Source organism: Strix uralensis, chromosome 5 (genome assembly GCF_047716275.1).
Source record: "Strix uralensis isolate ZFMK-TIS-50842 chromosome 5, bStrUra1, whole genome shotgun sequence".
Taxonomy (NCBI): domain Eukaryota; kingdom Metazoa; phylum Chordata; class Aves; order Strigiformes; family Strigidae; genus Strix; species Strix uralensis.
Window position 1 is genome coordinate 64,683,491 of NC_133976.1, and position 13,846 is coordinate 64,697,336.

At 41.2% G+C, this 13,846-nt stretch overlaps 1 protein-coding gene across 1 annotated transcript in view; it reads right to left on the reverse strand.

The window, feature by feature from the left end:
- The window catches only part of RASSF8 (Ras association domain family member 8), a 91,251-nt gene extending 87,901 nt beyond the window's left edge, over nt 1–3,350 (reverse strand). Inside the window, exon 1 of the mRNA XM_074871361.1 lies at nt 3,247–3,350. The gene's annotated coding sequence lies outside the window, so the exon portion shown is untranslated. The remainder of the gene's footprint in view (nt 1–3,246) is intronic.
- Between the last annotated feature and the right edge of the window lie 10,496 nt (nt 3,351–13,846).

Genomic DNA, 13,846 nt, shown 5'->3' on the forward strand with positions numbered 1-13,846 from the left:
CCCCCGCCTCCTTCCTGCCTCTCCCCCGCTCCCCTTCACCGGGAGAGACATGTAACGGAACTGGGACACCAGCACGGCATTATGGGAGCTCTTAAAGCCGCAGCCGCCCCGCTGCCCACCGGCCCGGACGAGGCGCATCCACACCACACCCTCCCCCACTGCTACGGGCGGGCAGCGGCTTTTTAAAGGACCGGCGCGACAGCCTTGACTAAAAATAAACCCCTAGGACCGGCCGATAAAGCGTGCGGGGCAGTGGGAGCTCGGGACGGGGAGAGCGGGGCCTCCCGCGCCCACCGCCGACGGACCGGGACCGGGACCGGGACCGGGACCGGGACCGGGACCGGGACCGGGCGGGCAAGGAGCCCGTACCCCGGGAGGGAGGGAGCCGGGGTGCCCAGCAGCTGAGGGAGAGCTCCGGTCTCAAAGGAGGAAGAATAGTGCAAGCCCTGGCTGGGGCATCGACATGGTTTGGGGTTTTTTTTGTTTTCCTTGAGGTTTTTCTATTGTTTCTGGAAGAAGCAAAAATGCCTTTGGTGCTTGCTTTTAACTGAAATGTGGAAAGCCGGCAGTCAGTGTTCTCTATTGTTTCTGCTCTGGATTTTGATGATGGAAAATTCCCCGAAAACCCCACCAAAACAAAAACCAAAACCCTCAGAGCAGCACATACTCTTACACAAATGCCTGTTTTGGGCAGAAAGTTTTGAGTAAGTTTTAATCAGTTTTGTGTTTATGCAACTTGGAATCGGAAAAAAATGACCGTTCCTAATAAAACCCTAAACCTATTTGAAAATGAACTTGAGAGCTGTGATTCACAGGCGTTTTTCACTCTCTACAAACGTTTGCACGGGTTCTGCTCTCAGCTAGCAGGAGCAGGAGCAGCAGAGCAGTAGGAGTCATTCCTAGTCATTCCCAGGGCTGGTGGCCTTTTCAAAACTGCCTGTCCACCACGTTCAGGACACGCTGGTCATTTAAAGAAGTCTTACCAAGAAAACTTGTTGTGTTATCCCCATTTTAAGTCCTGATCCTTTAGATGAGAGCAGGATTCTGCTTCCATGTGACTTTGCATTGATGCTACATGGAGAACATTTGCAAGAGCATATACATGCTTCAATTTAAATGCAAGCATATAAATATTTACAAGATTTGGGTTTGGAGATGTTTCTACAAATATTTCTAGTAGATCTGAATCTTAGGTTATGATCACATCTTCCTTCATGGCTTTATACCACTGAGCATATTTTTCCATAAGCACACCTGGCAAAATGTAAAGTTCCTGCTGAAAAAGTCTTCTGGACACAGCAGGATGTCACTTCAAGTTCTGACCTGTGTCTACAACTTTTTATGCTCTTTTAGACAGGAAGAGGTGGTTAGCAGTCAGTGAGAAAGACCTTAAGCACAACATGAAATTAGGTATGGTTAGGAAGAAATTGCAAACATTAGGTGAATCTGTCAGGGAGCATGTGATTTTCGTGGTCAGCTACACACACACCCCTTCATCAAGAAACTGAAAAATACCCACACTGGATGGATACCTCCAGGAGAAAAGAATGGTGCTGTTGACCAGTTCTGCAATGTACAGGATGAGATTTGTTTGCACTAAGTATTTTTTACTATGACTTTCAAGAGTGTCAGCAGACAACTTACAAGCAGGAAAAAGTTTTTCAGGTAGATTGTTTGTTGCAAATATTTAACCTGTAAAGATCCCAAGAAGTATTGTGCTCCGAATACCACTGCTTCCTTTTTTCACAAAGCCTGTAAACACAACAGGAGCTATAAAACTCATGGAGGATCCTTTCTCGAAATCCAGGCTTCTCAGGGATTTTTACAAAGGAAGGCAAGTGATCTGGGAAACTATTGAAACTACATGACCTGGGAAATTATTGCTAGGAGAAAAGCCTTTTTCAAGGAATTAATGTTTACTGAAAACAAGTACTTGGTAAGTTACTCTGTATTGTTTACCACTCCAGGTGTTCAAGAGAACTGGGAGCCAGAACATCACACATCACATTTTCTATTGAAAACTAGCTTGCCGATTAGTTTCTCAAACCCAACAAATAGTTTTTATACACTTGCTATATAATTTCCTTTTAGAAAGTTTACATCAGTGAATGAAAATCACCCTTTTATAGGGGAGAAATTAATGTCCATAATTAAGACATTTCTGGTGAAGACGTTTAGAACACGCACAACAAGGCATAAAATGTTTATGCTCACTGTTGGCATGACATTTCACTTGCTGGCTGTGACACAGCCTTTGTAGCTAGAAAGAGCATTGGCATTTTTAATATTCTAATATCTTTTTCCTATTTGCCTTTTGTAATTTAGCTGTGAAGGCACTGAAGATAACACATCTGCTGCTTCAAACTAGTGTTTGTGAAATTTTCAGAGTAATTTTTGCACATGTTGATAAGCCAGTATGTCTGGGGAGGGCATCAAATACATTTTTGAGAGTGATTTTTCACATTAAAAATGGAAGTCTTTGGGAAGGTGAGGTGGTAGCAAAAAGAGAAAATCAAATATCTCTGTTGCTGGGATTGCATAAAACATGTAGAATTTGACCATGGCTATCTCCAACAGGGACGATGACAATGGTCATTTAAGAAAAAAGGTGGGAAATTAACCTCAAATCCAGCCATAACAATAGGCCTAATATGGTACAAATACCCCCCTATGTAACATAGCAGCCTGGTTGCTCTTTGAGCTATAGTGAAAGAACAGGATGCCTTGTTTTCCCAGAAAATTGGTTAGGAAGGTCTGACAGAGTGCTAAATTGTACCAGCCAAGGACACAATTTGTGCCGTTGTAGGATGCCCTCTGCTGTGACAGTTCCTCGCTCTCGGTGCCCACCCCAATCGCTTCCTAACTTAGTTTCACTATATGTAATCCTAAATAATTTGTGTTTCGTTCACCTTCAGTCAATCCTTCACACATTGCTGGAGAAGAGTAGGGACTCTAATTCAGTGAAACATTTAAGCACATCCTTACATTTGTGTAGAGGATCTAGCCAGAGATGTTTTAAGATCTGTATCACTGCTTGATGTTTTGGGAGGCAGATTTCCCATAAAGATCCTGCTTCATTTTTACCAAAGAGGTAATTGAAATATCCCAAGAAAGGAGTAAAATGCCCTTTTGATGCTATTACTGAACGTTGCACAGGGAATTCCTTACACCATGCAGCCGCACACACACAGAGTCTTACACATATGTTCTTAATGAGAACAAAACTGAGAAAATAGGCCCACATACCTTTTGGTTATGTAAGTTTTCGAAGAATTATGCCTCTTTGACCAAAACCAAGAAGGGAATGTTTCTGAGGTTCCTTAATTTCCTCATCTCCTTGATCTATCTTCAGCTACTGCTGCCCTTTCCACTGCCATTTCACCTTGAGAAATCCAGTGTCTTGGTGGGCTCTTTAAATCTAATCCAGGCTGTAAAATCAGGCTCATTGAGAACAGAAACAGCTCTGTGTGACCAGTTCCAAGTAATCAACACAGCTTTCAGTATTGTATTTGCAGTAAACTCTTCATGGTTGGAACAAAACAACTCTGCAAACACTTTCTTGAGAAAAAATAAAGTAGGTCTGGATTCAGCAAATTATTTAGCTGTGTACATATATTTAAGCATGTGAACAGTATCAATGGGACTGCTTGCATGATCAAAGTTATGCATGTGCTTAAGTACTTTGTTGAATTTGGTCCACAGCAAGTAAAACTGAACTGATAACAAGCAGAAAAATAAGCTAATTTGGAGTGGGATTAATTTATGTCCTGCAGTGTATTTGCTTAACTGTAAAATGAACATTTCAAGAGGCTGTTTTTTTAAAATAGAGCTGCTGTCTAAAATTCAGGGGAAGCAAACAAGCATCAGATTAGAATTTAAGTCAAGTGCATTCTTCAAGCTCTTTCTTCATAGTTTAGTTATTCTCTTAAGTTAATATTTGTTTTTTGGAGCCTGAAGAGCAATAACTCCTGGTTGTTTCTCCTCCGTGTTTTCTAGATCTTGCCTTTTTATTTGCTGTTTATTGAGTATGAGTGACAGGCTGTGTTAGGTATACAGAAAAATGCAATCTCTGCCTTAAAACAGTTGAAATCCAAAAGACTGATATTCCAAGATGTGAAATATGTTCAATTTTCATTTCACGTAGCAGATTCTGGATGCTCCCAGAGACTTGCAGATTTCAAGAGTCAGTTCCATGGAAGAAATTCAAATTAACTCAAACAAACAAACAGAAAAATCCCGAACAAATTCTTCCGCCTTCTTCCTGACCTGGCTATGTATGTTAACTCACATTAATTGGGGAACTAGCCTTGAATCAGTAACCAGGGCGATCCTATACTCCTATACTATTTTTGTTGTCAGTACCAGCATCAATATCTGGTAACTCTCCCGGTTCCTGCCTAAGCATGGCATGAATATATTCAGGGATGGTTACAGTTATGGCAAGCAAGATACTCATGACCATGGCTCTTCTGTCTAATGCACAGGAATGGGAATCAGGTAAGCCTGGTTCTATCTGTTAATCAATAAATGACTGTCTTTCTCTGTTTTTCCTGGATTAATAGAAAGTCATCTTCTTCCTTCAGAAGGAGCTCAATTCACTCAAGTTAGAAGAGTATGTGCTGAAATCTGGGGAGGGTGGTGTTTTTCAGACAAGTGAAACATTATTAGCGGACCTCACTCCTGTGCATTAGCCGTAAGATGGTAAGATCTGGATGAATACCTATGAACCAGGTTTTAAAGTTTTCACTGGCCTGTTTAAATCAATAGTTATCTGCCATGGTCAGTTGTAAACCATATTTTTTAAAGTATTTTCCTTAAAGTTCTGTCTTCCGTAGATCATTGCACAAGAATCTTGGCTTTCATTAGAAAAAAAAGTTTGTAGTTGTCATGGTTACAAAGAAAAACAAGAAAGGTGTGAACCTTGACAGTCCCGAAACCAAAATGCAAATAAGAGAAAATCTAAATGACGTATGATATGAAGGGAGAAGTTACCAATATTAGTCTTTAGACATTTAATTTTAATGTGAATGACAATGAAATGCTTTGCCTATTAAGTTTTACATAAATACTTTGAATCATCTTTTTGCCAGATTGTGGCAAGAACTATCAGTATAAATCTCAAGCAATTTAGAAGAGAGAAAATTACTTACTATAGCTCTGATAAAGTATGGGCAGATATCAGCTAAAACAAATATCCCTATGGGTACTCACCTCCATCTTCCCTAGAGAAACTAAAAGGTGACAGTGTGACTACACCAACCAAAGACTAAGAAACCATCTGAAGATCAAGCTACCTAAAATAAGTGTTCTGTTGAAGAGTTGGTTTAGCACAGAAAAAAACCTCACAGTTTAAAAAAGAATCCAATGACCGAGACAAAAATAGTTGACTTAACTAGGAGTGAATGACAAGAAAAAGATTTTAATTTGGAAACTTGGAAACGTGTATTTGAAACAGGTATGCTATTTAATGTAGGAGTTAATTTGCTTGATGTCTGGAAATCTGTGCTCTTCTCTGATCGAGGACATTTAGACAAGAATATTCTTTTATAATACACAGAAAGGTTGTAAAATCTTTGTGATTCCAGCATTTGTTTGTTTGTTTTTTCCTGCAAAACATAGAGGAATTCCCCTCTCTCTCCAGGTGTGATACAAAGCTTTAAGATAGTAGGATGTCCCCCCATGAAGTTCACAAACCAGCAATATTTGAAGGGCCTATCATGGTACTACTGCTTATGATTTAGGACAATTATAATTTCCAGTATAACATATGGCTCTATGAGCAAGATATTTAAATATGTTTAAATACATTTATAACTATATTCACGTTCAGTTTATAAATTTGTTATTCTTTCGTAAAGCTGGCAAAAGTATGCCAAAAGACATGCCTACTTTTTTATTATGCACAGATTTCTATCATGCACATAAAAAGAAATACTGAACCCTTTCATATTTTGCCCTTGTCAATAAATTTTAAAACCTCTATTTTTCCTACCGCACAGTACTTCATCTCCATTGAAAATGACAGCAATTACCTGTCCCCTGAAGCAGCAAAATCCAGCCTAATATACTTTAAAATACAAAGAGTGCAAAATTTCAAAAACACTTCAGTAATTCCAGAGCTTAAGCCCCATTTTCATAAGTGAGTTAGGGCCAGATTTCCAAAGCTTTTGGAAAATGCAAATAGATGCCTAGAGGGCTTTCAAAAGCACACATCAAAATGGAGAAAAAAAAAAACAGAACAAAGAGTTGCTGCTGAGGTTTCCATATTAAGAAGTTTGCATGGGAAAAAAGAAGAGGTTTTTTCTTCTCATGGATTTTTGGAAAAGCTTGGGAATAAACACTAAAACATCACTGTACAACAGATCTTCAAAGCTTTGTAATAGATGTTTTAGGTCATCCTAGCAAATCTGTTGCAGCAAAATTTGATGCTTTGCTGTGCAAGGTCTGTACTTAACATGAATTCAGCAGATTAATTTCTTTGTTGAAAACAGTTTCCCTGTTGTTTTGTAAAGTCTTCTTCTCAGTCTCATTCCTTGCTTTTGTGGTCCAGCAGCTGAGAAACATGAGAGGGCAAGATAAATGGTTTCAACAAAGAACTAATTTCCTGACCCTTACAACCTGTGCGCACCAAGCTTCCCCACAGAGAAACAAATTGGATGACTGTTTTAGGATAATTGGGTAGTTCAATGCCTTACAAGTTATTGGAAATCAGAGCTGTGAAAATCTCTTTCCTGGCTTTACTTGTAGTTGCCTCTCATCAAGCACTTCGGTTTTGAGAGGTTTCATTTTTTGTCTACTTCAGACACAACTGAAAAAGCAGAGAGAATAGCAAAAGCAGGTTTGTGAGAAGGTTTCAGATACATAAATTATAAACTGGTTGTTATTGGGATTAGTTTCCTTCCTGCTGCTTTTCTTGTCCCTTCTCCTCTTCCTTTTACATAGTGTCTTTTTAAGTCCAAAATCTTCAAAGGTCTTGTGTGCCTGTGTGAGGCTCCATCCACAGTCACACATGTATTTCCAGATCTGTGCATGTCCTCACTGGATTAGGGGTTTCCTTGTTAAACTTTTAAGGGCATGTATCTTGGCTTCTTACATCTATTGGAAGTACCTATTTTACTGGCAAATCACTATTGGTTCATGCCTTGTGTTTTTCCCCCAGCTCACAAATCCTGCAGATTTGTTGTGCAACACCCTAATTCCTTGTCCTTCTTGGGGCACCCTACACTGGGAGCACTGATGGATCTGATCAGTCAGGCATGTGGAGTCACAACCTAGGGGAGTCTGTGCCAGGACAGGGTCCCTGAGGTGCTCCACAGGGAGGTTTCCCAGTGTGACCCTCCCTCCTAATGCCAGGCACAGGCTTGCCGTATGACCTGACACAGCTGCCTGGTTGTACCTTCACATAACCCATGTCTAGGCTGATGGTTCTTGGCCCAGGAGAGAAAGGTCTTTTGATAGCTATCAAATGGGCTGCCAGGGATAACGAAGTGTAAATCTGTTTCAGCAACTTTCACTTGAGCAGATCCTATGATCTTGGAGACCATAAATGAGGTAAAGCCTTCGCACTGCTTTGGGGTTCATAACAGTGGGAACTATACCCAGGGGTTGAGCAGGTAAGTTCTAAGAGGGCACAGATACAGATTTCTCTTAGATCAAGTGTTAGAAAATACCCTTTGGCTGGTTATAAATCACTCAGCTAGTCAGTAGCCGAGTTTGGCAGCTCAGCTTTAGGCTTTGAAATCGTGTGCAGTCACTGCTAGACAGCACTGGGCCACTCCACAACCAGAGTAACTCTACAGCCAGAGTTACAGCTCTAGACACAACCAAAGGCTGATGCCTGATGAAGCTCTGCTTGACTGCGCACCTCTGAAGAAGCAGACTGGCACCTCTTTCCACAGTCTGTTTTCTGCACAGCCAACACTCAGTCTCACGGAAGCATAAGAAAGGTGGATTTTCCAGCATCTTGATATAAGGGAGAAAGTATCACCCAGGCTATCTGAAGACTAGGGTATGGATGTGCTCATGGCAGGTAGAGCGTGGTAGAGAGATCCCAAGCCATTACGAAATAGCTGTAACAGTGGCATTGTAAGGTCAGGTCTGACCTGAGATCAGGGCAAGCTAATCTACCTTTCCAGGAAATAAGCTGAACACAATGTACTCTTTTCTATACTAGGGAAGTATTTTATAGCAGTTATTTAAAACTGCAGCTCTGTTGCTGAATAGCAAGCCCATTCTGGCCCAGCCAGTTCCCTTTTTGCAGCTCCACAAAGCTGCATCATTTTGTAGCTGGGAAGGATTTGTGAACTGCACAGAGCTATCAGAAGGGGGGTTGTTGCTACTAATACTCCAACATGGTGGTGGTTACCTAAACACCCACCTAGGGTCCCTTTGTGGTGAGGACTCTACACCCCTATTGCAAAGAGGTAGGGCTTCATCTTACAGAGTACACAGGTCCTCTGGGGTATTCCTAGAAGAAGGAAGAGCAGAGTCCTGGTAGGAGGGAAATTTCTGAGACCATCTGCTGGTGGTTAAAGGCAAGTGGCACCTTCTCCGCAATATAAATCCACAGGTGAGCTCAGATCTACAATAATGTTTTTTTTCCAAGATAAAATATCATGCTCATATGTGAAAATAAAACTACAAAAACTCTGAAAATGTTCATGTACATAACTGTAATGGCTGGAGAAGTGTAACTTTAATTTTGTGTCCAGGGCCACGTTCTCAGCCTTGCTTCAAAAAGACCTACAGTGATTTATACTAAATGAGGATCTGGTCTATAATTTTGTATACCAAGTAAAAATGATCACTGGTTTCAGGTTTTTTCCCCACTGCTCCTTATAGCCTGAAGCACAACCCTCCAGTGAACAGAATGATGAATATTCCAATGTCCTGAACATGATGGATTTTAATTTCTTTTTAGAGGAAGCAGAGGAAGAGAGAAAGTAATAGCTTTAGAGAGAATGGCTCTGTTTGTTTTTTAAGTACCTACACTTGCCTGGTAGTCTGCTATGTAAGTGAATTTTCACAGAATCTGATTATTGATGCACCTTTTTTTTTAATTATATCTTTAATGTCAGACAGCCCACCAGCATAGTTCCTCAAAAGAGAATGAAAGGGGTGGAAAAGCAGAAAAGGAGCTGTAATGCTAAATGTCAGCAAAAAAATTAGTATTAAGTATAGGTGGTCAAAACCTAGCAAAATAGTTTTGTTAAATTATTGATGTTTTTCTAAAGAACTCAGCTGTAAAAGAAATCTGTTATGTGACATGGTAGAAATTTCCAATACAGAGACATCATTTCATTTGTGCACTAAAACCTTCAATTGAAATGTAAGCACTGGAGGTGTAAGTAATGCAAGCACAGCCCTCTGACACTAACTGGATCGATACTGGATGTATTCTTCTTCATTGCTGTAAAATCACAGCTCCAAGCTGCTTTCAAGGATCTCATAAGTAAAGGCAAACAGTGTGCCAAGCAGGAAAGCAGTAAACACACAGTAAATTGATTTAGGCCAATTTTTATTCTTTCAAGCAATATTAAGTAACCTCTCAGCTCTCTGTTGTACTGACCTGTCCATGACTACTTCTGCTGTTTGTTTGCTTTTTCATGTCACTCTGTGTCATGCCTAAATAAGAAGATGGAATGGTCTTTTTTTCTTGGTCATTTTAATTTGTTTTCTAGGAGCTGTGCTTACAGATGGCAGAGTTATAAGGATTGTAATACTAAGGAAAGCTGAAAAACAGAAGGTCTTGAATAAGATTGACTTTTTTTAAGGTATTGTAGCAGATAAGGGTTTCTCAAGTAATGAGCCAGCCTTTCAACTAAAGAGAGAAACAAACAAAGAGGCAAGCTGCTGTAAGATAATCATTCTGTTTATCTGGGCTGTACAAACACTGCTTGTAAAGTAATGATAAGCCCTTTGCACTTAGTTAACACAGGTGATACAGGTATCTCTCTGAGATGCTGTGCAGCTCTCCCGATTCAGAAGAGTCTCTTGCCTAGATTCAGGTGGGAAATGGTTTTCCAGATGGTCCAGTGAATATTTTAGAAACGTCAGCAAATTTTTCCTACAGTCTAGGGAAACATATAACACATGAATACTGGGGTGTGCATCCCCATTCCTCAGGAAAGGAACAGAGGAAGGCAGATTAAAGCTCCTTGCTTTTTTTCTTTCAGAGCAGGAATGCCAGAAGGTGTCTTTTTGACTCTGCCCATCATCAGTTTGCAGCGGTGCAGTTAGTTCCCTCTCGCCTCAGCCTACCTTCATTTCCCTGCTGAACAAGTGGGCTGGCTCACATCAGTGAGAGAAGCATCAAGGGGCCGATGCCCTGTTTTGCTTCTGCACTTAGAGAGAGGATGAACCTTGCTCTGAATCGCCACTGTTGGGCTTCTTGCTCATTTTGGGGTTCTCTGATTTTCAGCAGGCCACACCTGAGGAGCCCTGACAGAAGTTGTGTTGAAACATACATTTTTAGATTAACGGATAAAGCCCCCCCCCAAGTCTTTCCTGTTAATCAATACCTTCTTGGCTGCCTCTAATTATAGGAGCTGGGAGTCTGCTCCATCTCAGCTTCCCTTACACAGGCTGGCGTTGAAAACAGAGGCACTTGGGGCAAGCAAGAATAGTTCCTGTAGGCTGTAAAGTGAAAGATGGCAATAACAGGGCCTTGTTACTTGGGAGAGGCAGGCTGACTATAAGGAAATTGGATTAGACACAGTTTTGTTTCTTAATAGTGAGAGGGTTATGAAGATGGTCCTGTTTGTTATTTGCCAGTTATGCACTGCTGTGAAACTACCTTTATTTTTCTGAGGGTTTTATTTTCATCCAAAGGCACTCTTCCTAAAACAATGTTCCCATCCCTGTTTCACACCAAACTTTTGGGGAAAGTTTGGCAAAGTCATACACCTATTTATGCCTAGCACTGTGTGAATATTTCATCTTTCACAAGCTGTGCCAGAGACTCACCATGAAAACAAGGTTCTAAATAATTTTGGAACAAATGAGGGGTGTTTTTCTCTCCTCCAGTATTAAGTGTTTAATAACCTTGAAAAAAATTGCAAAACCAAACATTGCTTTGAAAAATCAATGCTTTATTTCAGAAATGCTACAACAAAGCATCTGGGATGGTTTTGATGATTTTTTTTTTTTTTTACCCCCAGCATAAGTAATTTTTAGATACCCACGACACCCAGCATCCTCAGGACTAGCCTGGCATCTCTTCCATAAAAAGGAATGGAGTGTAAAGACTTCTCAGAAGACTGTCATTTTATGTGTGGTACTATGGGCTTCCACTGACAGAGAGGGGAGGTTGCATTTGCATATCTGAGCAAGTATTCCTTTTTAATTTGTTTTCTCATGGTCAGTATTTGCTTTCCAAGTGGGTGAAAGAGTGCTGCTATTGATCATCCCATGGGAGATGTCTGCACAGATAGATTACAACTGAGGACCGTGCCTCAGAGCAGGGCTCTTGTTCCTGTGAAGCCTTGGTCGGTGTCCTGTGGTTCATTGCCCCAAGCATTCCCCTGGTTTATGGCCTCTTGGACCAGCTACAGACCGCCAGGGGATCGTACCTCAGGACAAACAGCTATGCCTAGCATGGTCCCAAAGAAGAAGAAGAGAGGCCAGGGACCTGTGGTATAAATGTGTGAGAGAGAAGCCAAGGGGCTGAGGGATGTGAAGTAGTGGCCTGTTCTGCGAGTCCCATGTTCAATGTATGACACTTCATAGGCCTTGTTATCTGAGGGCTGAGACAGTGTACGATTATCACGTTGGCCTTCAGGAAATGAAGGGGCCAATTTCACCTTCTCTACTCTTTCTTCAGGGTTTGGCAGTAGTTTCAGAGCCCAAGCATGTGATGATTTGTTTTGTTACATGGCAGGGTAATGCAGGACATCATCTGGGATGTTAAGGAAATGTTTTTCACTCAGTATCATGAAAATTCCTAGAGTGTTATCAAAACTCTGTGCTTTCTGCTGAGTGGATTTATGTGTTTCCATCTTCCTAATGTGTGTGGACACAGAAGTCCCCCAGACCAGCATTAGTTTTCAAAGTTGTTGAGAGAAAATATCTACTTTCCTCTGGTATAGGCAAAGTCTGCTGGTACAATCAGGTACCCTTCATATCTGCCTTGTGCATGCACCTCTTGTGGCCTTACCTCCAAGTAACGGAGAAATCCCTCTGTGTAACATCTATGACACAGGAAACTAGTGTGAGTGTCAGACAGCTCCGGCCAAATGATTTCTGACTAGAGTCCCTGAATAAAACTCTACACATCTGTAATATATTTATGGCTCTGCTTACTCATGATTTCTCCTCCCTGTGGTCTCTTTTAATGAAGGCTATGAGAAATTAAACTCCTTCATTGACTCCAGTGAACTAAACAGACCTAACAAATGAATGGCATGTTCCTCAAACACCATTATACCAGTTACTGGTTGACAAATTTACATCGATACACAGAATGGGAACTGTTACGAGTTTCCTGCAACTTGTAGCATGCTCAGGGCCAAACGGTTCCAGAAGCGGGACTCACGTGAGTCCCACGCTGTGACTGAGGGCAGTTTTATGGCCCTTAAATGGGCAGTGCTGTTTGTGCAGCAGTAAGAATGGCTAAGTGAATTTACAGTACGTAACTCCAAAATTACATTTTTAACTATGTAGCAGCAGAATATCCCAGAGAGGGGATGTGAACCCAGACAACCCTTATGGTATATGAAGCAATGAAAGGGGAAGGTTGGAGCTGTTGTTCTATATGCTGTATCTTTAAAAAATGTAAATCTCCTATAAGCTGGAGGCAGACCGTTCAGTCATTTCAAGGTGGATATAACTATAATACACTGTGCAATTTACATAAGACATATATTTGGTTAAATTCTTTTTAAAGGATACCATCAATTTAAAGATTACATTTTCCTGGGTCATTGAATACTAATTTATTAAAACGTAATGTATTATATCTAGGAAGAGATAATATCTGCCAAAAATTCCAGGGAGGCTTTAGAGGTCTTGCTCTAAATCAAGCTGATAATGGCATATGGTGAGACAGCTGCATTAATGAAGCTGCCTGTTCATCAAGGAAAAGGGGTGCAGTGTGGTGGCAATAATTGTTTGGGAAGGTAGCATGGAGAGACACAGCAGTGGAGCCTACACAGAAGGAAAAGCATCAAACCTTATTTACTGGGTAGCATTGCAACACATCACAGAAGTGGCTGCTAACTTCACTTAGCATGTGACAAATACTGTCCAGCCATGTACTAATAAAAGCTCCTGCAGGGAAGAGCTTTCACAATCACAGTGTGCAAAAAGCCAGTGTGGATGCCCCATCAAGTAACTACCCTGTCAGGAGATCTGAAGAAGGCTTGCAATGTAAATAGCCCTTTCCTAAATTATCTCTTGGTAGGTGTTTGCAGTTAAAATGACCCCACGGGAATACGAAGGTGCCCAGATCACAGTGGCTGTAGTGGAGGGAGCATGGCTGTATGATGTCAGCAAAGAAAATGTGTGAGCAGCAATTTCAGAAGTCAAACCTGAAGGCTACACAAACTCCATCAGCAAGAGGATGAGTCACTGAGGCTAATAACTTGGCTGGGGAGTGAGATGCTTCAGTGTAACAAGCACTGGAGAAACAACATGCCAGAAAGCATCAGCATCAGCGAAGAGACAAGGCTGGCCCTTCAGCCTTGCTCAGTGCGCTGGGATTATCCCTGCAAGTCCACTGCTCTCACTGAGAAACTCTGAGAGAAGAGCTGCTAAGTAGAAAGAGAAAGGAGAAAAAAATCCCTGTTGGAATCAATGCTGAATTGCAGAGGTTGCTGCAGCAGTATGGGAAGGACCTGAATAGAGACAA